The 22,160-nt window shown below is 41.4% G+C and overlaps 1 long non-coding RNA gene across 1 annotated transcript; it reads left to right on the top strand.

Moving 5' to 3' along the window:
* Nucleotides 1–9,548: 9,548 nt before the first annotated feature.
* Nucleotides 9,549–18,004, top strand: LOC123059649 (uncharacterized). Its single transcript, XR_006427521.1, has 5 exons — nt 9,549–10,430; nt 11,133–11,288; nt 16,799–17,191; nt 17,284–17,346; nt 17,777–18,004. It is a non-coding gene; the product is annotated as an uncharacterized lncRNA (long non-coding RNA).
* Nucleotides 18,005–22,160: the final 4,156 nt, after the last annotated feature.

Raw genomic sequence — 22,160 nt, 5'->3', positions numbered from 1 at the left:
ATTCTGGTGTCTCATTATTTTCGACAAACTTATTCAGCTCTTTCTTCCACCTCCTGAATAGTTCTGCCATCCTCTTCAGAGCAAAAGACTTGATTAATTGCTCTTTAACTGGGTTCTCTGGATTATCCTCTGGCGGTAGGGTGAAATTTGACTTCAGCTCAGTCCAAAGATCATTTTTCTGCATATCATTGACATAAGACACCTCAGGGTCTTCTGTAGCCGGCTTAAACCATTGCTAGATGCTTATCGGGATCTTGTCCCTAACCAGAACCCCGCACTGAGCAACAAATGCGTTCTTTGTTCGGATGGGTTCAATCGGTTGGCCGTCGGGTGCGATTGCTATGATCTCATACTTTTCATCCGAGCTCAACTTTTTCTTTGGGCCTCGTCTCTTTACCGAAGTTGTGCTCGATCCGGAGGGCTAGAAAAAAGAATAAAGACTTAATTAATATGTGTACATACCAAAACAATGAATGCATCAATCAGCTAGTCAGCACACGCTTAACTAATATATATACCTGGCCGGACTCGGTTCGGTCATCGGAGCCGTCATCACGGTCTCCTTCTTGCACCGGCATTGGGTCACCGGAGCCATCCTCATGCTCTTCTTCTTGCACCGGCATTAGGTCACCGTAGCCAGCTTGTTCACCCTCTCCTTCCAGACCATCGGTGTCGTTGAGAAACAACGAGACAGCATCATCCTTCTGCGATTATGTCCCTCAACAATGCTCCTTTTGCTTCGTCTCGGGCGGTGTCCATAGTTTCTACAAATATTTACAACCTGGCAATTATTATTCAAACATGATAGATGGATATATTAGTGGCAAACGTAGAACTAGCTACCTAATCGTAGTAAGGAATCATATATATTAATTAGTGGCCTCGATGCTGCTTCTCTAGGGTTTGGGGTGGCCTCGACAACGCTTCAAGGGTTTGGGGTGGCCTCGAGAACGCTTCAAGGAGGGGGTAATATCGACCCCCCCACGTGTTGAAGCTATCAGGAGGGGGTATATATCGACAACGACGACACTACATCTATGTCCCTCGACGACCCTCGTTCCCGATAAAAAAAAAAGAGGAAGAAGAAGAAAAAAAAGGAGAGGATCGCCGAGGGATCGGGAGGTTGCCTAGTGTCAAAGGATTCAACAAAACCATGTCTTCATCATTAGGCGAAAGTAACAGGTGCATGATGGTACGAAGCTCTTCAAAGTTATTTTGAAACGGAGTCCTAGATAGGATAATTCACTTTTTGGTACAAAGTTCAGCAAGAAGCTTCCAAATATCGTTATTTGGAAGGCCTTTGCTGAAATTCATACAAAAAGGCAAATTATCCTATTCGGGACACCATTCCAAAATAACGTTGAAGGACTTCGTCATGCCCTAGTTACTTCCGGCTAATGATAAAGCCATGGATTTCTTCAATACTTTGACACTAGGAAACCTCTCTCGACCCCTCGAACCCTCGATGACCCTGGAACCCTCGACCCCTAGACGACCCTGGAACCCTCGACCCTCGATCCCTCGACCCTATATAACCCTCGAACCCTTGACCCTGAAACCCTCGACCCTTGACCCCTTAACGACCCTCGACCCTCTACCCTAGTTCCTGACCCTCGACCCTCGACGATCCTCGACACCGTCGTTCCCGATAAAAATTAAGAAGAAGAAGAAGACGAAGAAGAAGAAGAAAGAGGAGAAGAAGAAAGGAATTGCTAGAGGAGAAGATCGAAGAAAAAAAAGAAAAAAAAAGAGGAGAAGAAGAAAGGAATAGTGGAGAAGAAGAAAAAATAGAATATATTCTGTTTTCTCTTCTCCACTATTCCTTTCTTCTTCTCCTCTTCTTTTTCTTCTTTTTTCTTCTTCTTATTTATTTCTCCTCTTCTTCCTCTCCTCTTATTCTTTCTAAGTCCTGCTTATATACACAGAGTATTGGTCCCGGTTCGTACCCCTCTCGACCCCTCGTCCCTCTCTCGACCCCTCGACGACCCTCGTCCCTGATAACATTTTTTTTCTCCCCTCGACCTCTCGTCCCCCTCTCGACCCCTCATCATCATCTATCACCCTCCTCGTTTTCTTTAGCATATATCCATGAACAAAAAATTAATTCATATATAGAAAAAATGCTATATGAACATACATACATATGAGCATATACAGAGAGCATATACATAGCCAAATCCATATACAGAGAGCATATACATACATACATATGAGCATATACATACATATATATAGCCAAATCCAAATACATATGAGCATATACATACACATATGAAAAAATTTATCACACACAGAGAGCGGCGGCGGCGATGGTCAGAGCGACAGGGATTGATGGGAAGGGGGGAGCTCACTGGGGGCGCGACGGGGAGGAGGCCGGGGACGGGGAGGAGGCCGGCGACGGCGCGGGGGAGGCCGGCGATGCGGCGCGGGGCGACGGAGAGGGGGCCGGAGATGGCGCACGCAGCGACGAGGAGGAGGCCGGCGACGGCGCACGCAGCGACGGGGAGAAGGCCTGCGGCAGCGCGGGGCGATGGCGACAGGGAGCGGGCGACGACGGGCTCGGGGCGGCGATGATGACGACGAACGGCCTGGCAGCGTCGGGGGGGAATGGGAGCAGTTGGCGAAATTTTCACAAGTGCTACCTTATATACCCAGAGCAATGGTCATGGTTCGTGGCTCCAACCGGGACCAATGCCCCCCTATGGTCCTGGTTCGTGCCATCAACTGGAACCGTAGGTCTCTTTTCAGCAGCCGAAAGGGCGGGAAGTAGAGGCCTATGGTCCCGGTTGGTGGCACGAACCGGGGCCATAGGGGGGCATTGGTCCCGGTTGGAGCCACGAACCGTGACCAATGCACCCCTTTAGTCCCGGTTGGTGGCACCAACCGGGACCAATGGCCTTGTGCTGCCCCGCGCCCAAAAGTTTAGTCCCACCTCGCTAATTGAGAGGGCTCGGAAGTGGTTTATAAGCGCTGTTGCGCCCACCCTCCCGAGCTCCTCTCAACTGCAGGCTTTCGGGCCTAATCTGTCACTGCAATGCCTGTGGGCCTACTGGGCCTACTGCGGGCATGAATGCTGACCCATGTTAGGGTTTCTAGTCGTATTCAGGCCGTGGTGGCCCAGTAGGTGGCATTTTTTTGTTTTTTTGTTGCTTTATTTATTTTCTTTTGTTTTTTGCTTTATTTTTTATTTTTTAATTCTTTATGCTTTTAGTTTTAGAAAAATTATAAACTTTTTATTAATGCCATTAGTTTTCAAATTTGAAAACACTTTTTTAGTTTTTTTGTTTTCTTTGTTGCTTTATTTATTTTATTTTGTGATTATCTTTACTATAAAAATAGTTTTTTCCTATTTTTTTGATTTGTTTTTTGTATTATTTATTTTCTTTTGTTTTTTGCTTTCATCTTTAATTCTGTTTGCTTTTAGGTTAGCAAAATTATAAACTTTCTGTTAGTGCCATTAGTTTTAGAAAAATCATAAACTTTCTGTTAGTGCCATTAGTTTTCAAATTTGAAAACACTTTTTTAGTTTTTTGTTTTCTTTGTTGCTTTATTTATTTTATTTTGTGATTAACTTTACTATAAAAATAGTTTTTTTTTCTGTTTTTTTATTTGTTTTTTGCATTATTTATTTTCTTTTGTTTTTTGCTTTAATTTTTAATTCTGTTTGCTTTTAGGTTAGCAAAATTATAAACATTCTGTTAGTGCCATTAGTTTTAGAAAAATTATAAATTTTTTGTTAGTGCCATTAGTTTTCAAATTTGAATAATTAAAATTTGAATTCTTTGAAAGTTGTTTGAATCACAAGTTTGTGATTAACTTACTAAAAAAATGAGAATAGATGCGCTTATAGAGAAAATTTAACCTAAATTCCTAGTAAATTTCTATGAATTTTAGAGAAATTCACTATGAATTTAGGTTAAACTTTTCTCTATTAGGGCATCTATTTTCACTTCGAGAGGAGCTCAACAAGGCAGAGGGAGAAGGGCTTATAAACTGGTGTGAGCCCCTTCGGTTGGCGAGGTGGGACTAAACTCTGCCCGCAACGAGGACCAACCCTTTTGTCCCGGTTTGTGGCACAAATCGGGACTAATGGTCATGGGCCAGGGGCGAACCATAAGACATGAAAGCATTTCAAATGAACTTTGAAAATGTTGAAAGTTGGGATGGTATCATAATTTCACCCACATAGCCTGTGCATGTACAAAACGGACAATGGTAGCATGTTCGTGTGTTACAAAGTTGGCATGGCATCATCATAATAGTTGTGGGAGAAAGTCTTCACTTTTTCTTCGCTTGTGTCATTTGTTTATTGCGCCGTAATTATGGATAATCTTCATTGTTTATCAGGATGCTTGGGTCAGCCTTGACATTGAAGGGAGAAATTTCATAAAACTTTTCATAATCTTCAGACATGTCTGTCTTGCCGTCCACTTTCAGGATGTCCCTTTTTCCTGAAAGAACTATGTGGCGCTTTGACTCATCGTATGATGTATTCGCTTTCTGATCTTTTCTTTTTTTCGGTTTGGTAGACATGTCCTTCACATAAATAACCTGTGCCACATCATTGGCTAGGACGAACGGTTCGTCAGTGTACCCAAGATTTTTCAGATCCACTGTTGTCATTTCGTACTGTGGGTCTACCTGTACCCCGCTGCCTGACAGATTGACCCATTTGCACTTAAACAAAGGGACCTTAAAATCAGGTCCGTAGTCAAGTTCCCATATGTCCACTATATAACCATAATATGTGTCCTTTCCGCTCTCGGTTGCTGCATCAAAGCGGACACCGCTGTTTTGGTTGATGCTCTTTTGATCTTGGGCGATCGTGTAAAATGTATTTCTCATTTATCTCATATCCTTTGTAAGTCAATACAGTCAAAGATGGTCCCTTGGACAACAAGTACAACTCATCACAAACAGTGTTGTCACCTCTGAGACGTGTTTTCAACCAACTGTTGAAAGTCCTGATGTGTTCACATGTAATCCAGTTGTCGCACTGCTTCGGGTGTTTGGAGCGCAGACTGTTCTTGTGTTCATCGACATACGGGGTCACCAAGGTAGAGTTCTGTAGAATTGTGTAGTGTGCTTGAGACCAAGAATATCCGTCCCTGCATATTATTAAGTCTCTTTCAAGAGTGCATTTTCCAGTCAGTCTCTCCTCATACCGCGATTTAGGGAGACCTATCTTCTTAAGGCCAGGAATGAAGTCAACACAAAACCCGATAATATCCTCTGTTTGATGGCCCATGGAGATGCTTCCTTCTGGCCTAGCGCGGTTACGGACATATTTCTTTAGGACTCCCATGAACCTCTCAAAGGGGAACATATTGTGTAGAAATACGGGCCTCAGGATGACAATCTCGTCGACTAGATGAACTAGGACGTGCGTCATGACATTGAAGAAGGATGGTGGAAACACCAGATCGAAACTGACAAAACATTGCGCCACATCACTTCTTAGCCTTGGTACGATTTCTGAATCGATCACCTTCTTAGAGATTGCATTGAGGAATGCACATAGCTTCACAATGGCTAATCAGACGTTTTCCGGTAGAACCCCCCTCAATGCAATCGGAAGCAGTTGCGTCATAATCATGTGGCAGTCATGAGACTTTAGGTTTTGAAACTTTTTCTCTGACATATTTATTATTCCCTTTATATTCGACGAGAAGCCAGTCGTGACCTTCATACTGAGCACGCATTCAAAGAAGATTTCTTTCTCTTCTTTTGTAAGAGCGTAGCTGGCAGGACCTTTATACTGCTTCGGAGGCATGCCGTCTTTTTCGTGCAAACGTTGCAGGTCCTCCCGTGCCTCAGGTGTATCTTTTGTCTTCACATACACGCCCAAGAAGCCTAGCGGGTTCACGCAAAGGTTCTTCGTCACGTGCATCACGTCGATTGAAGAGCGGACCTCTAGGTCTTTCCAGTAGGGTAGGTCCCAAAATATAGATTTCTTCTTCCACATGGGTGCACGTCCCTCAGCGTCATTCAGAACAGCTAGTCCATCAGGACCCTTTCCAAAGATTACGTATTTTAAATCGTTGACCATACCAAGCACGTGATCACCGGTGCGCATGACGGGCTTCTTCCGGTGATCTGCCTCGCCTTTTAAATGCTTGCGTTTCTTTCGACATTGATGGTTGGTCGGAAGAAATCGACGATGGCCTAGGTACACATTCTTCCTGCATTTGTCCAGGTATATACTTTCAGTGTCATCTAAACAGTGCGTGCATGCGTGGTATCCTTTGTTTGTCTGTCCTGAAAGGTTACTGAGAGCGGGCCAATCGTTGATGGTCACGAACAGCAACGCCTTAAGGTTAAATTCCTCCTGTCTGTGCTCATCCCACGTACGTACACCGTTTCCATTCCACAGCTGTAAAAGTTCTTCAACTGGCCTTAGGTACACATCAATTTCGTTGCCGGGTTGCTTAGGGCCTTGGATGAGAACTGGCATCATAATGAACTTTCGCTTCATGCACATCCAATGAGGAAGGTTATACATACATAGAGTCATGGGCCAGGTGCTGTGATTGCTGCTCTGCTCCCCGAAAGGATTAATGCCATCCGTGCTTAAAGCAAACCATACATTCCTTGGGTCATTTGCAAACTCATCCCAGTACTTTCTCTCGATTTTTCTCCACTGCGACCCGTCAGCGGGTGCTCTCAACTTCCCATCTTTCTTTCAGTTCTCACTGTGCCATCGCATCAACTCGGCATGCTCTTCGTTTCTGAACAGACGTTTCAACCGTGGTATTATAGGAGCATACCACATCACCTTCGTAGGAACCCTCTTCCTGGGGGGCTCACCGTCAACATCACCAGGGTCATCTCGTCTGATCTTATACCGCAATGCACCGCATACCGGGCATGCGTTCAGATCCTTGTATGCACCACGGTAGAGGATGCAGTCATTAGGGCATGCATGTATCTTCTCCACCTCTAATCCTAGAGGGCATACGACCTCCTTTGCTGCGTATGTACTGTCGGGCAATACGTTATCCTTTGGAAGCTTCTTCTTCAATATTTTCAGTAGCTTCTCAAATCCTTTGTCAGCCACAGCATTCTCTGCCTTCCACTGCAGCAATTCCAGTACGGTACCGAGCTTTGTGTTGCCATCTTCGTAATTGGGGTATAACCCTTTTTTGTGATCCTCTAACATGCCATCTTCGTAATTGGGGTATAACCCGTTGCAGCATCATTGGGCACATCGTCTGGTTCCTCTTGATCTTCACCAGCTCCCCCCGTTGCAGCATCACCGTATTCAGGGGGCACATAGTTGTCATCGTACTCTTCTTCTTCGCTGTCTTCCATCATAATCCCTATTTCTCCGTGCCTCGTCCAAACATTATAGTGTGGCATGAAACCCTTGTAAAGCAGGTGGGAGTGAAGGATTTTCCGGTTAGAGTAAGACCTCGTATTCCCACATTCAGTGCATGGACAACACATAAAACCATTCTGCTTGTTTGCCTCAGCTGCATCGAGAAACTCATGCACGCCCTTAATGTACTCGCGGGTGTGTCTGTCACCATACATTCATTGTCGGTTCATCTGCGTGCATTATATACAATTAAGTGTCCAAATTAATAGAAGTTCATCATCACATTAAAAGCAAAGTGCATACATAGTTCTCATCTAACAACATATAGCTCTCCAGAGCATCTAATTAATTAAACCATACATTGAAACTATGTAAAACATTTCAATGCAAAAACAAATGCGATCATAATCGCAACTAAGGTAACAATTGATCCAACGGCATAATGATACCAAGCCTCGGTATGAATGGCATATTTTCTAATCTTTCTAATCTTCAAGCGCATTGCATCCATCTTGATCTTGTGATCATCGATGACATCCGCAACATGCAACTCCAATATCATCTTCTCCTCCTCAATTTTTTTTATTTTTTCCTTCAACAAATTGTTTTCTTCTTCAACTAAATTTAACCTCTCGACAATAGGATCGGTTGGCATTTCCGATTCACATACATCCTACATAAATAAAATCTATGTCACGTTGGTCGGCATAATTTTCATAAACAATAAATGAACCAATAGTTATAAAGATAATATATATACCACATCCGAATCATAGACAGGACGAGGGACGATGGGGGCGGATACCAAAACCATCACACTATATAAGATGCAATAATAAAAGTAAGAAAATAATACAAGTATCTATGTAAACATACAAGTAAGAATATTTTTCCTTTCAGAAAGAAGATAAGAACAAGAGGCTCACCACGGTGGTGCTAGCGATGAGTTCGGCGCGGGTGATCGACGGCGGTGAAGACGGGGACGGGGCGTGACGGACCGCTAAACCTAGACAAATATTATGGAAAATGGAGCTTGAAGAGGAGAAAGCTTAAGTAGTGTGGCTCGGGCATTCCATCGAACACCTTGTGTGCATAGGAGGTGAGCTAGAGCACCACCAAGCCCTCTCCCCCTCGGCCAGAGAAAAACAGAGCACTGGGGTGCTCTGCTCGCGAGCGAGGGGTATATATAGGCACCTCATTGGTCCCGGTTGGTGGCATGAGCCGGGACTAAAGGGGAGCCTTTGGTCCCGGTTCAAGCCACCAACCGGGACCAATGGTGGTGGGCCAGGAGCGAGGCCCATTGGTCCCGGTTCATCCCACCAACCGAGACCAAAAGGTCCAGATGAACCGGGACCAATGGCCCACGTGGCCCGGCCGGCCCCCTGGGCTCACGAACCGGGACCAATGCCCACATTGGTCCCGGTTCTGGACTGAACCAAGACTAATGGGCTGACCTGGCCTGGACCAAAGCCCTGTTTTCTACTAGTGATGGCGGCAAACAATGGCGGGAAAAAATGGCGGCAAAGAAAATAGCGGGAGAAAATGGAGGGAAAGAACGACGGGAAAGAAAATGGAGGATAAAAGAAATAAAATACAAAAAATACTATAAATAAAATATCTACTAATAACTTAACAGAAACTAAAAGAATATGTCAAAAAATAAAAAAAAACAATGTAAAGCAATTAAAATTAAAAGAAATAGCACAAAACCTATAAAACACTAAAACAGAACTGTTTCCATGAAAACCTAATTCTAAATAATCCTAAAATTCACTAATTAATTACAACTAATAAACAAAGTCACAAAGACACAGTAGAAAAAAGAACCATCTAAAAAGAATACTCCTAGCTCAAATTATAGGCAATCTAGTGATTTGAGCAAATTCATAAAATTCAAATTCAAACTTTCAAATCTAGTCAAACTTGATATCTACAGAAACTTCATAAAATTTCTAATATAATGCAAAAATAATCAAATTAAAATACTAAAAATCCTAATTGATATGAATTTTCTAAAACAGTAGAGCCGGTGTTGGCCGAAGAGGGACTCTTTGGCCAACTGTTGGCCGAAAAGTCCTTTTTGGCTAGCGGTTGGCCGAAAAGTCCCTCTTCGGCCAACAGGAGGCCGACAGGGTGATACTTTTGATTTTTCTACATTAGGGTGTATAGTTTCCGAATTTGCTATAAAAATCATCATAGTTTCAAAAAAAAATCGAAGATCCATGTACCCGGTGGCCTTGACGTCAGGAAGAACATCCAAGGTACATCTTACTGTGATATTCAGATATTTGTCCGATGCATATACATATAGTGGTTCCCTTTTTTGTATGGGTTATGTTTCATACCCTTCTCATAGGCTCCAAATGGTCTGTTGTCAGCATCCAAAACAATGCGTAGAAATAATTTTCCTATGGGTCTTTTATGATCTTTACTTTGTAGGTCTGCAAGCACTACTGATGATGTTTTTTCATGTAAAAAATGATATTATGAGCTCCTGGAATCTTTCCTGCATTTCCTGATGTACATTGCTTTTGGAACTACTTGTACAGTCCTGTGATCTTTTTTTCCCCTCTTCCTTCAACAGCACTTATGTTTTCCTTCTGTCGCTGCAAACTTATGTACGTTGGATGGGTATCTTGGTTCATTGGATGGGTTTCTTGTATCTTAGGATGTGATTTAAGCTCAGGGATGTTGTAGACTTTACACTAGTTAACACGTAAAAGAAGCTCCAAATTATATTTATTTCCACCGCAATCCAAAGCCTGTTTCTAGAGATGCTTAAGCTCAAAAGAAGTAATCATTGCTGTCTTTCTCTTTAATGGATGTTATGTTTCCTTCAATGTTTGCTAATCATGCATTCTTCAGTTCATCAACTATGTGACAAATGCTTGATTTCATATTGATCTCCGTGTCCTCTGTTTGTATTTCATGCAAGCTGAATTCTTCTTGTGAACTACTATCTCTGCAGCCCAACCAAAGAGAGGAAGCTCACCAATGAATTGATTTTAAATGCTGGCCAGTACAACGACAGCAGCTAAGGAGCAGCTTGAACATGGATCAGTGGGCTAGGAGAACTGAGTTTGCAAAGTGTCAGAACGCAACAGCTTCGAAGGTAATTTTTTTACAATCCAAGTCATGGTTCTAGTACAACAATTCAAAGTGTCATGTCATTATCTCACCTCACGTGTAAAGTCCAAACTGAATAGCTAGTTACAAGTGCTTCAGTTGGGTTTAAAGATAGATGTACGCCCAAATTGTCCAGTCTGAGGGGTTCTTTTGAGCTCCTAGATCTATTATATTCTGCCCTTGAAGTTGTTCTGCTTATGCGGACGCCAACATTATTATTTTGATTGAACGCACAACCTGAAATCTACATGCCTTGATACATTTCCTTTTGGTGCACACACGTGAGTAATGTCTCAAGGTTACGCTACACAGTACCATGTTTTAGCTATTCAGCTCAGTCAAATGAATTATCTTATGGGTGGCTTTGCAAATCTCTGTCCAGTACTTTAAAAATCTCAGCTTGTTTTTGGTCGATTAGTTAACTTGGGTTGCAGCACTATCTGTTGTTAAAACTGAACGTGATAGTCTTACCGACTGTCCTGTCTGTCCACTTTTCGATGACGACAAAGCTTAACACCTTTGTTCACTTTGCAGAAATGGGATATATGTATGTTATACTGTACTTGCTTTTTCTTATGATGAATGGTCAGTTCATGAACTGTGCGACCAATGTTTGATTTCATATTGTTCTCTGTGTCTTCTGTTTCTATTTCATGCAATGCTGAATTCTTGTAAACTATCTCTGCAGGCCAACTAATAAAGACAGGATTGGAATGTCAGCTCACCAACCAGCGAGTTGATTTTGAATGCTGGTCACTATAACGACCGCAGCTCAGGAGCTTGCTCTTGGATCAGTGGGCTAGGACAAATGAGTTTATAAATGTCATAATGCATCAGCTTCAAGGTAAACACAAATACACTAATACAGTACAATCCGAGTCACGGTTCTAGTACCACAATTCAAAGTGTCATTCTATTATCTCACCTCACGTGTAAAGTGTAAACTGAATAGCTAGTCACAAGTGCTTCAATCGGGTTTGATGATAGATATACGGCCAAATAGTCCAGCCTGAGGGGTTCTCATGAGCTCCCAGATCCAATATATTTTGCCTTCAAAGTTTTTGTGGTTATGCTGACGCCAACATAATTATTCTGAATGAACGTACAACCTGAAATCTGCATGCCTTGAAATATTTCCTTTTGATATTAGCTCAGTCCATTTATCTTTGAGCGTTTTTGTAAATATCTGTCCAGTAATTTGAAAATCTCAGCTCGTTTATGGGTGGTTAATTAACTTGGGTTGCAGCACCCCTGATGTAGTCCTATCTTAATCGGGAAGTCATCAGTGTCGATATCACTTGTTCGAACACTTGTCACAACATTATCGTACATGTCCTTGATGAGGGTAATGTACTTTGTTGGGACTTTGTGTTTCTTTAAGGCCCGCCACATGACATTCCTCAGTATCTTATTATAGGCCTTCTCCAAGTCAATGAACATCATATACAAGTCCTTTTGCTCCTTGTATCTCTCCATAAGTTGTCGTACCAAGAAAATGGCTTCCATGGTCAACCTCCCAGGCATGAAACCAAACTGATTTTTGGTTATGGTTGTCATTCTTCTTAAGAGGTGCTCAATGACTCTCTCCCATAGCTTCATTGTATGGCTCATCAGCTTAATTCCACGGTAATTAGTACAACTCTGAACATCCCCTTTGTTCTTGAAAATTGGTACTAATATACTTCGTCTCCATTCTTTTGGCATCTTGTTTGCCCAAAAATAAGGTTGAAAAACTTGGTTAGCCATACTATCGCTATGTCCCCGGGGCTTTTCCACACCTTAATGGGGATACAATCAGGGCCCATCGCCTTGCCTCCTTTCATCATTTTTAAAGCCTCCATGACCTCAGACTCCTGGATTCTCCGCACAAAACGCATGTTGGTCTCACCAAAGGAGTCATCCAGTTCAATGATAGAACTCTCATTCTCCCCATTGAACAACTTGTCGAAGTACACCCGCCATCTATGCTTAATCTCATCGTCCTTCAGCAAGAGTTGACCTGCTCCATCCTTGATGCATTTGACTTGACCAATATCACTCGTCTTTCTCTCTCGGATCTTGGCCATCTTATAGATGTCCCTTTCGCCTTCCTTCATGCCTAACCGTTGGTAGATGTCCTCATATGCCCTTGCGTCATTCACAGCTCGCTTTGCGGTCTTCTTCGCCATCTTGTACTTCTCCATGTTGTCTGCAATCCTATCTAGGTATAAGCGTCTGAAGCAATCTTTTTTCTCTTTAATTGCCTTTTGGACATTATCATTCCACCACCAGGTATCCTTATCTTCGCTTCTTCTTCCCCTGGACACTCCAAACTCCCCCGAGGCCACCTTACGAATGCAAGTCGCCATCTTCATCTGCACATTGTATGCGTCCCCTCCTTCCTCCCAAGGGCTCTCCTTAATGACCCTCTCCTTGAACGCCTGAGCTACCTCCCCATTTAGCTTTCACCACTTCGTTCTAGTGACTTTGGCAAGCTTATCCCGCTGGACACGAATCCGAAAGTGGAAGTCAGCAACCACCAGCTTATGCTGAGGTACAACACTCTCTTCAGGTATTACCTTATAGTCTAGGCATGCACGCCTATCTTCTCTTGTCGAGAGGATGAAATCAATCTGGCTAGAGTGTTGGCCACTACTAAAAGTCGCCAGATGTGACTCTCTCTTTCTAAAGAGGGTGTTAGCTACAATCATGTCGTAGGCTAGAGCAAAGCTTAAGACATCTTCGCCTTCTTGATTCGTGATGCCATAGCCAAAGCCCCATGCGCCCCTTCAAAACCTGTGTTAGATGTACCTACATGGCCATTGAGGTCTCCTCCTATGAAGAGCTTCTCGCCAATCAGTACACTCCTAACCACGTCTTCCAGGCCTTCCCAGAACTCCCTCTTGGTGTTCTCATTGTGTCCTACTTGTGGGGCATACACGCTGATAACATTGAGAACTAAGTCCTCAACTACCAGCTTGACCAGGATAATCCGGTCCCCGCGTCTCTTGACGTCTTCCACTCCATACTTGAGGCTCTTGTTGATCAAGATGCCTACGCCGTTTCTGTTTGCAGCCGTCCCCGTGTACCATAGCTTGAAGCCGGTATCCTCCACCTCCTTCGCCTTATGTCCCCTCCATTTGGTTTCTTGGACGCAAAGGATATCAACACCTCTCCTCACCGCTGCATCAACTAGCTCCTGAAGCTTCCCTGTCAGAGACCCTATGTTCCAGCTACCTAAATGAATCCTCCTACGCTCGGCTAGCTTCCTTACCCTTCGCACTCGTCGAGTCAAATGCGAAGACCCTTGCTACTCTTGCTCATTTTCCACTACATCTGGGCGTCGATGTAGCGCGCCACTAAGATGCGACGACCCGATCCTCGCTCACTTGCCACCGTATCCGGATCAAGATACGGTGCGCCACTAGGGGGTGACGGCCCGGCCCTTGCCCATTTTCCACCATACCCCGGTTTCGATGTGGCGCCTCGCTGAGAGGGTTACGCCCCAACGAAAATATTTTGGATTGCATCTCCATAAGAGTGGCTGAGTTTTTACGTTGGCTCGCCAAGCCTATCACAACCCTCCTCCTTCACCCGGGCTTGGGACCGGCTATGTTGAGACAACATAGGCGGAGTTGACTAGCGTTATTGAGTAGAAAAAAAATAACCAAACGGTCAGGAGGCTCATCCAACCAAGAGAGTATATGTTACATAAACTAAAATTCGCTAGCACATGAGTTGCTTCATTACAAGAACGTAAACAATGCTTAAAGATAACTTTTTCGGCAGCTACACCTCAAATCTAAATGTCGTCTAAGCTACACCTATGTTTCCGACCGAATCAGATGGACCACCGACATCCTTGGGCCATACTTCTTTTCAAAAAGAACACATCTCCTAAATTCAGGCGGTTGCTCTTACAAATATCTCCCACTTGTCGTAAATTCAACTCGTTTCTTCGTTTTTTTAGCGTACCTGAACTGGACAGGATACGACTCTGTTTCGTTTGCTACCTGAAGGCCAATTTCTGTGTCAAAGTAGGGGAGAAATTTCGAAGTAAATTGTTGGCAAAATGTTTGTTCAGAAATGCATAAGTTCACAGTTAATTTGAGGGAGATCATTATGACACTTCTAACAAATGGTTAATTTGCATAACCAACAACAAAGTACAAATATAGCCGAGAATGTAGCTGGATAAATGAGTACGTAAACTCACTGCAACAGGACATGTTTTACTTTCTCTATCACGCATCCTGATGCCAGTCGTAAAGGATATGGTCATTGTTTTGACATAGATAAGGAAATGACATGCAATTTCTCCGACCTTCTTTGCAACTCTATTTTTCATTTCCGTAGGTAGAATATCCCTCTTAGCTAAAATATAGGTATGCTCGTGTCCTACAAAACATACAATATGGTGAGCACGTAATGACAAGAAGTATGTCGACAAATTTTAATACGTATGAGAATATCATATTGTATGTTTTTTAGGACATGAGCATACCTATATTTTAGCTAAGAGGGCAATTCTACTTACGGAAATGAAAAATAGAGTTGCAGAGAAGTTGGAGAAATTCCGCCTCATTTTTGTATTTATGTCAAAACAATGAACATATCCTCTATGACTAACACCTTATGCGTGATAGAGAAGTGAAACATGTCTTGTTGCGGTGAGTTTACGTAATCATTTATCCAGTCACATTCTCGGCTTTATTTGTACTTTGTTGTTGATTATGCAAATTAACCATTTGTGAGAAGTGTTGTAATGATCTTATTCAAATTAACTGTGAACTTGTGCATTTCTGAACAGATCTTTTGCCAAGAAATTAATTCCAAATGTCTCCCAACTTTGACACAGAAATTGACCTTCAGGTAGCGGGCGAAACAGAGCCGTATCCTGTCAAGTTCAAGTATGCTAAAAAAAAAAGACGGAACAAGTTGGATTTACGACAAGTGCGAGATGTTTGTTAAGGGCAACCGCCTAAAGTTTGGAGATGTGTGTCTCTTCGAAAGAAAGTATGCATCGAGAATGTTGGTGGTTCATCTGATTCGGTCGGAAACAGAGGTGTAGCTTAGACGACATTTAGATTTGAGGTGTAGCTGCTCAAAAGGTTGTCTTTAAGCATTGTTTACGTTCTTGTAATCAAGCAGCTTATATGCTAGTGAATTTTAGTTTCTGTAATAAGTACTCTCTTAGTTGGTTGGATAAGTGTCCTAACCGTTTGGTTATTTTTTTTTTCAATTCAATAAAGCTAGTCATGATGGCCTTTCCTTACAAAAGAAAAAAAAAAGCTGACTGTTGAACAACTTGACTCATTCCATTCAGATGACTTATACTACGTAGCTGTTAAACGACATTGTAGCATGCATGTAATGTAAGGGTGTGTGTGATAGAGTGTATGAAGGGTGCATGAGAGCAAAAGTTGCATCCCAATCTCTCCAATAGTCTGGCGGTTCAACAATGGTCAAAGATACCCGTGGCCAACCAGTCGGTCCCAACAATGGAGGCAAGTGAATTCGTAGATGCAAAGTCCTGCGCAAGTTTAGAGCACCGATGATCTGTGATGCAGAGTCCAGCTGTCAGTGGACGTCGTGAGCAGCCGCCCGCCCACAGCACGACACCAGGCACACCAACATCGTAGAGCCTCGACGTGCATGGCCGACGCTTCTTACAGCCATGATCGGCAACCCGGACACGACTACGGGTAGCGTCAGCCTGTGCGGCGCACGTACGTCAGGACAGTGGTCTGCCATGGATCTGACATGGGTTTTTGTCGACTCGGCCGTAACTCCGATAGGAACTTTACTACTAGCACGTACGCACGTACTCCTCTAAACTCACCAGATTGAAAGCAACGAATCTAGTAGCTAGCTCAAAAATCAATCCAACTTCTTGCTTGCTAGGGTCTTGGGTTAGCTTCTTGCGCTTGCACGTCTCGCCGAATCGATGAGCTATGGTCAGACCCTCAGTCTCTCTCGTCTCTGTCTGTTTTCTTTGGACTCACACACATGCTGTGATTCAGAAAGATTGTCTGCTTTAGAGTTTCAGAGAAAAACAGGGGAGACAGCCAGAGACAGTAGTATTTGGTTCCGGGCAACACATGCCTTTTCTTCTTCTATTTTTAGTTAGCCTTTTCTGTACAACAAAGTCCTTAACATTTGTACAAGATCTAGTTGCCAACAGAACCTGACTTAAACACTGAACCGACACACCCAGCTGGTTCAACTCAGCAGGATAGAAAAACATTGTGGCACATGCGTAAGTTGGCTTCAGTTGCAGGCAAACTTAAACACTACGAATTTATGATGTTTAATGTCTTACTTCCTTAGATCAGTAAAAAGTGACAGATTACTCATGCATTGTATTCTTTTTAGATTCTCTGAGAAAGATATAGGGGAAAAGATCTACATTTACAAGAATAAGTGCAAGTGCAGTACAAAGTATGGTTGTATCAGCCCCTGCTGGAAGTCAAAATGAAGAGCCTCTGAATTTGGGCAGTGAAAATCAAGTTGCAAATGAAGTGATTGATCTGGAGGGTGAGAATCAGGACAAAATAGTAGATGAGCCTGCAAGGAAGAAACCGAAGAAGATCTCACATCTGAATGTTGGGACCATTTTGATAAAACTTACAAGAGGGTGGTGACAAATGGACAGAAAATTAAGGAAGCATGGGCCAAATGCAAGTACTGCACTTATGAAGCAAAGAGAAATAGCAAGAATGGAACATCAGTCTTCTTGAACCATATTAAGATGCATAGAGAAATAAAGTATGTTTGATTCCTCTTGGTCATTACTGGTATTTTATTTATGTAAAGTGACAACAATTTTTTTCACAAATTTCCATTCTGTTGGTACATAGGACAATTAAGGAACGGATATTGAATAAGTGGCTGATCAACTACTTCAGGAGCAAGTAATTTAGGTATGCAGTTATACCAGCAATTCGCTAATGTATATTAGTATATACTTACCTAGCTTATATCTTCTTTGCACATATAGATTAATTTTACTAGTATATGATCTACTTGTTCCTTGAATATGTGTGTTGCTAGTTACCGATCATATTTTACTAATATAATTTAATTATCCATGCGAATATAAAAGCCATAAGTACATGCATGTTGTGCGCATACATCAATACATGTATATAGTACATGCATATAATATGTGATGCCTCATGTTTCTCTTCTCTCTCTATATATACACACACACACACACACACACTAAAATTTTGCATATTAAATCATGTGTACGCATACACCTCACTACCTCAGAATTAATGTGTGTGTGTGTTTGAACTACTTAGTTCACCACAACTAATTAGAAAAAATTTCTTTGATTATCAAGTGCAGCATCTAAATATCTTATATCATTCTCACATGGTGTTGCAAGTGGACTGGTTGAAACACCACGTTGAAGAGAATTCAAGGACGTGTTATGGGCTTCTACTTGATCGACTACTTGCCTTTTACAATAAATAAAAACTTCAACAGACCTTTGGATTAAGTATTTTTTAAGTACAGCCAGTACTGTTTGTTGTTGCGATATTGGTGTGAGTTATGACTTTTAAAAGCTTGGCCACTCTCTAGTGTAATGTGGTTGGATAAAAACATGTTTTCATATTGTTTGCAAAGTAGAAAGAAGTTCATGTTTCTTTGTACATATCACCTGATATTTTTTGTTCGTTTCCGGTCGGAGTCCATTCCGAATCCGTAGTCCGATATAATCCGCATTCGATCAATATCTGCTCCCCTCGGAATCCGACAAAAAAATGGTAAAGGATATGGTAAAGGCATTATCCGATCCAATCTGATTACATATCTATGCATGAGTCCACACTAGTTTAACACAAATACACTAGAAACATGCATGAGGAGAGCATGCATGAAGAGGGAACGACTATGCTGAGATGAGAATACAACCAAATGCACCCTAATTTACTCTGCCTCTAGCTAGTGTAGTGCTCTACTCACTTGTTGGCGTTTAATGATGACCCTCCATCTCCATGCATGTGTTTGCGTTGCCTTGCCCCAGTGAATGAAGAAAGGCAGCAACCGAGATGTGTTTGAATCTCAACGTACTTGGGAGTGCCAGATACTATGTGTATGTGAGCAGGTTGGTCGTCTTGACTTGCGTTAACGACGTCTTGCCTAAAGCTGATGTGAGGAGGGATCGGATGGGATGCTCATCACAGGTCCATTTATATATACGTTTTCGTGTGCGCGTATAAAATAGATAGACAGACCGGCGACCGCATTATGGGTGACTCCACGAATTCACCTCTCTCTCCCGGCCGGCGTTGGCTCCTCTTTCTTACGATCAACCCATCACCTTTTTCATTTCTTTTTTTTAATTTGCGGAGAGGACAAGTCCAAACTCCTTTTTCTAAATGTGAAATGACTTCTTCTCAATCTCAATCTAGTCTAACCAAGAAAAGAAGAAAAATCTAATCGAAGGAAGAAAAGAAAGAAACGACTTATTTCTTTTTTCTTGATGGGGTGATAAAAATACAAGTATGTACCTGCACATGCTCTCTCTCTCTCTCTCTCTCTCTCTCTCTCTCTCTCTCTCTCTCTCTGAATAAAACGAAAAATATATAACTGAGTACCAATAAAAATTGACACATGATAAATTTAACAAGAAAGTGATCACATTGTACGACACTATATATGCATGCATGAATGAAAAAAAAATGATTTGATAAGAACATGCCGCCGCAACCATCAAATACGCAACCTATCTACGAGCCAACGCCAAGGCACCAAGGTACCCCACCACTTACAAGCCGCAAAGATCACAGAAGGAGGGCGAACCTGCGGGCTCAAACAACTAAACAAATGATCAAGGGCTCAAGCCACGAATAATTCATTATTTTATGCAAGGAGATTTAATGCCTATCATTTTTCACATGCCTTCTCCTTGTTATGGTTGTTGGTTAGGCGACACAACATGTTATCATATTGGAGACGTCAATATGGAACCCAATAATAGTAGGGTGTTTTTCGAGACCACAAAGTGAGTTGTTATTATCACCAAAACACAAAGGCGGGCAATGCCCTAAGGCTGCCCGTAATGGGAGTATCATACGTAGTATCATGCATGTCAACTAAGCAATTTTGATGAGGTGGCATAGAATTAAATGAAGAAAGAGAGGCTTGAGTATCATATCATGATACCATATCCTATTAAATGATGTACTATTTTATGTCATGCATGATAATAAATGTAGTCCTTTATGATACTCCCTCCGTTTTTATTTAGTCTGCATATTAGGTTTGACTGAAGTCAAACTTCATAAAGTTTGACCAACTTTATAGAAAAAATTATAAGCATTTACCATAACAAATCTATATGATGTGTTAGTACATTCAATAATGAATCTAATAGTATTGATTTGTTAATGTATATATTAATATTTTTGTTTATAAACTTAGTCAAAGTTTACAAAGATTGACTTTGACCAAAGCTAATATGCAGACTAAATAAAAACGAAGGGAGTACCAACTTATGATACTATGCATTAGGGATGTAGTATCATAGACTAGTATCATATGCATGATACTAGTATATGATAATCCCCATTACAACCAGCCTAATAGTACAGGAGCCCAGACGCGACGCCTTTGATGATGTGAAGCCTCTGCGTCCAGGAGAGCATGGCAGGCGCTACCTTGGGCATGCACTCGTAGACCATGAGAAGCTCTTTCTAGTGCCGACAATAGCCAATGAGGTGGACGAGGTTCCGCTGCCGCAGGTGGCAAGGATGATGATCTCGGTTGTTAACTGGGCCAACGGCCAACCCCTGCCTTGACTCGAAGGAGATAATCACCGCGGGTCTCCTTGGGGAGAGCTAGCGCTGCTAGCCACTTTGCCCAAGTTTCGCTAGTGATAATTTTCAGACGTGTTTCGTAGTTGAGGCGAGGGAAGCTGGCTTTCCATTTGTTTTCACATTTTTTTCTTCGTTTTCTTTTTTCTTCTTCACTTTTTGTTTAGTTTCCTTTTTCCTTTTCCATTTTTTGCTTTCTTTTGTTGTTTCTTCTTCGGGTTTTTGTTTCTTTTTCGGTTTCTCCTGTAAATATTTGCTCAACACTTTGCAAATCTTTGTTTAACATTTTTTAAATACTTGCTCAACATTTTTGTATACATGATCAACATGTTTTCATATAACTATCAATATTTTTTCAAATAATTGTTCCACATTTTCAAATATTTGCTCAACATACTTATATAAATGATCAATACTATTTTTCAAATATTTGACAACATTTTTGAAATACTTGTCCAACATTTTTAAATAATTTTTCAACATTTTTAAATATTTTTTCAATATTTTTAAATAATTATTCAATATTTTTATGTACATGATCAACATTTCTTCAAATACGTGCACAACATTTTTTCAAATACATGTTTAACATTTTTTAAATACTCGTTCAGCATTTTTCAAATGTTTTTTGGAGAGTGTTTTCTGTAATATATACATTTAGACTATTTTTATTTTCAAGTATAAACAATAGTAGAAAAATAAAAGAATAAAAATCAGAAAACGTATAAATAAAACTTAGAATGTGCCCTCCAGCGACCTGGGCCGGCCATGTGCAGCTGCCTCGACGCGAACGCGAGGAAACGCCCTATTTGCCGTGCTCAGCCGCAAACAGACAGGGTTTCGCACTGCCTATCGACCGCTGGAGGGCGGGCCGGCCCGTTAACCGTTCCAACCCTATCGGTTTTGGGAACCTTCTATGAATGTTCCTAGCCGGGTTTTTTTTCGGTTTTGGAAACCTTTTAAAAGCTCCAGAACCGGTTTTTTCTTTTTCTTACTTCCTGGTCTTCTCTTTTTGCAATTTGTTTGTATTTTCAACGAATTTTTCAGATTTTTTTTTAAAATTGAAATTTCCAGATTTTCTTTAATTTTCAGAATTTTTCCCTGTTTTCACATTTTTGTACAGAAATTTCATAAAAGTGTAGAATATAAAAAATTGTTGGTTTTGTTTCAAAAACTGCTCAAAATTTCAAGAAGTGTTCGTATTTTTTAAGTTTGTTCACAAACTACAAAATATTCGATTGAAGGAATATGTTCCCGTCTTCAAATTTTGTTCAAATTTTTTAAAAAATATTCACGTTTAAAATTTTGTTCACAAATCCAAAAAGTGTTTGCGTTTTTAAATTTTGTTGACGAATTAGAAAATGCTCAGGAATTTCAAAAAATATTCTTATTTTCGAAAATTGTTCAGGAAGTATAAAAAATGTTCCCGTTTTCAAAATTTCTTCCTAAATTCAGAAAACTTTCACGTTTTTCTATTTTGTTCGCATATTCAGAAGAATCTGGGAATTTACAAAATGTTCCTGTTTTCCAGATTTGTACAGAAATTGAATAAATGTTCTTTTTAAAAAAATCAAAGATTAAGATATGTTTGGGAATTTCAGAAAATGTTCCAATTCCGAATTTTTTTTAGAAATTTAGAAAATATTCCTGTTTTTGGAAATGTTCACGTAGAAGTACATTATGGGTATGAGTAAAAGAAAAGTTGATAGTACTATCCCAAACTAGTGTATCACCAGGTTATCGTTGCATGTCTCACAAACATGCTGGTTTTGCAACAACGTTTGGTATACTCTCGCCATCCATGTGGCACTTCTGCATATGCAATGTGAAGGTCCCGACATAGCGGTCTAGGAAATGCTAACGAGATATATAGGGTCGCGCTATTCGTCACCCGGGGTAAGGAATAGTTA

This window comes from Triticum aestivum, chromosome 3A (genome assembly GCF_018294505.1).
Source record: "Triticum aestivum cultivar Chinese Spring chromosome 3A, IWGSC CS RefSeq v2.1, whole genome shotgun sequence".
In the NCBI taxonomy this organism is placed as follows: Eukaryota; Viridiplantae; Streptophyta; class Magnoliopsida; order Poales; family Poaceae; genus Triticum; species Triticum aestivum.
Note: the sequence above shows the minus strand (reverse complement) of the source record. Positions and strands in the feature narration are given on the sequence as shown.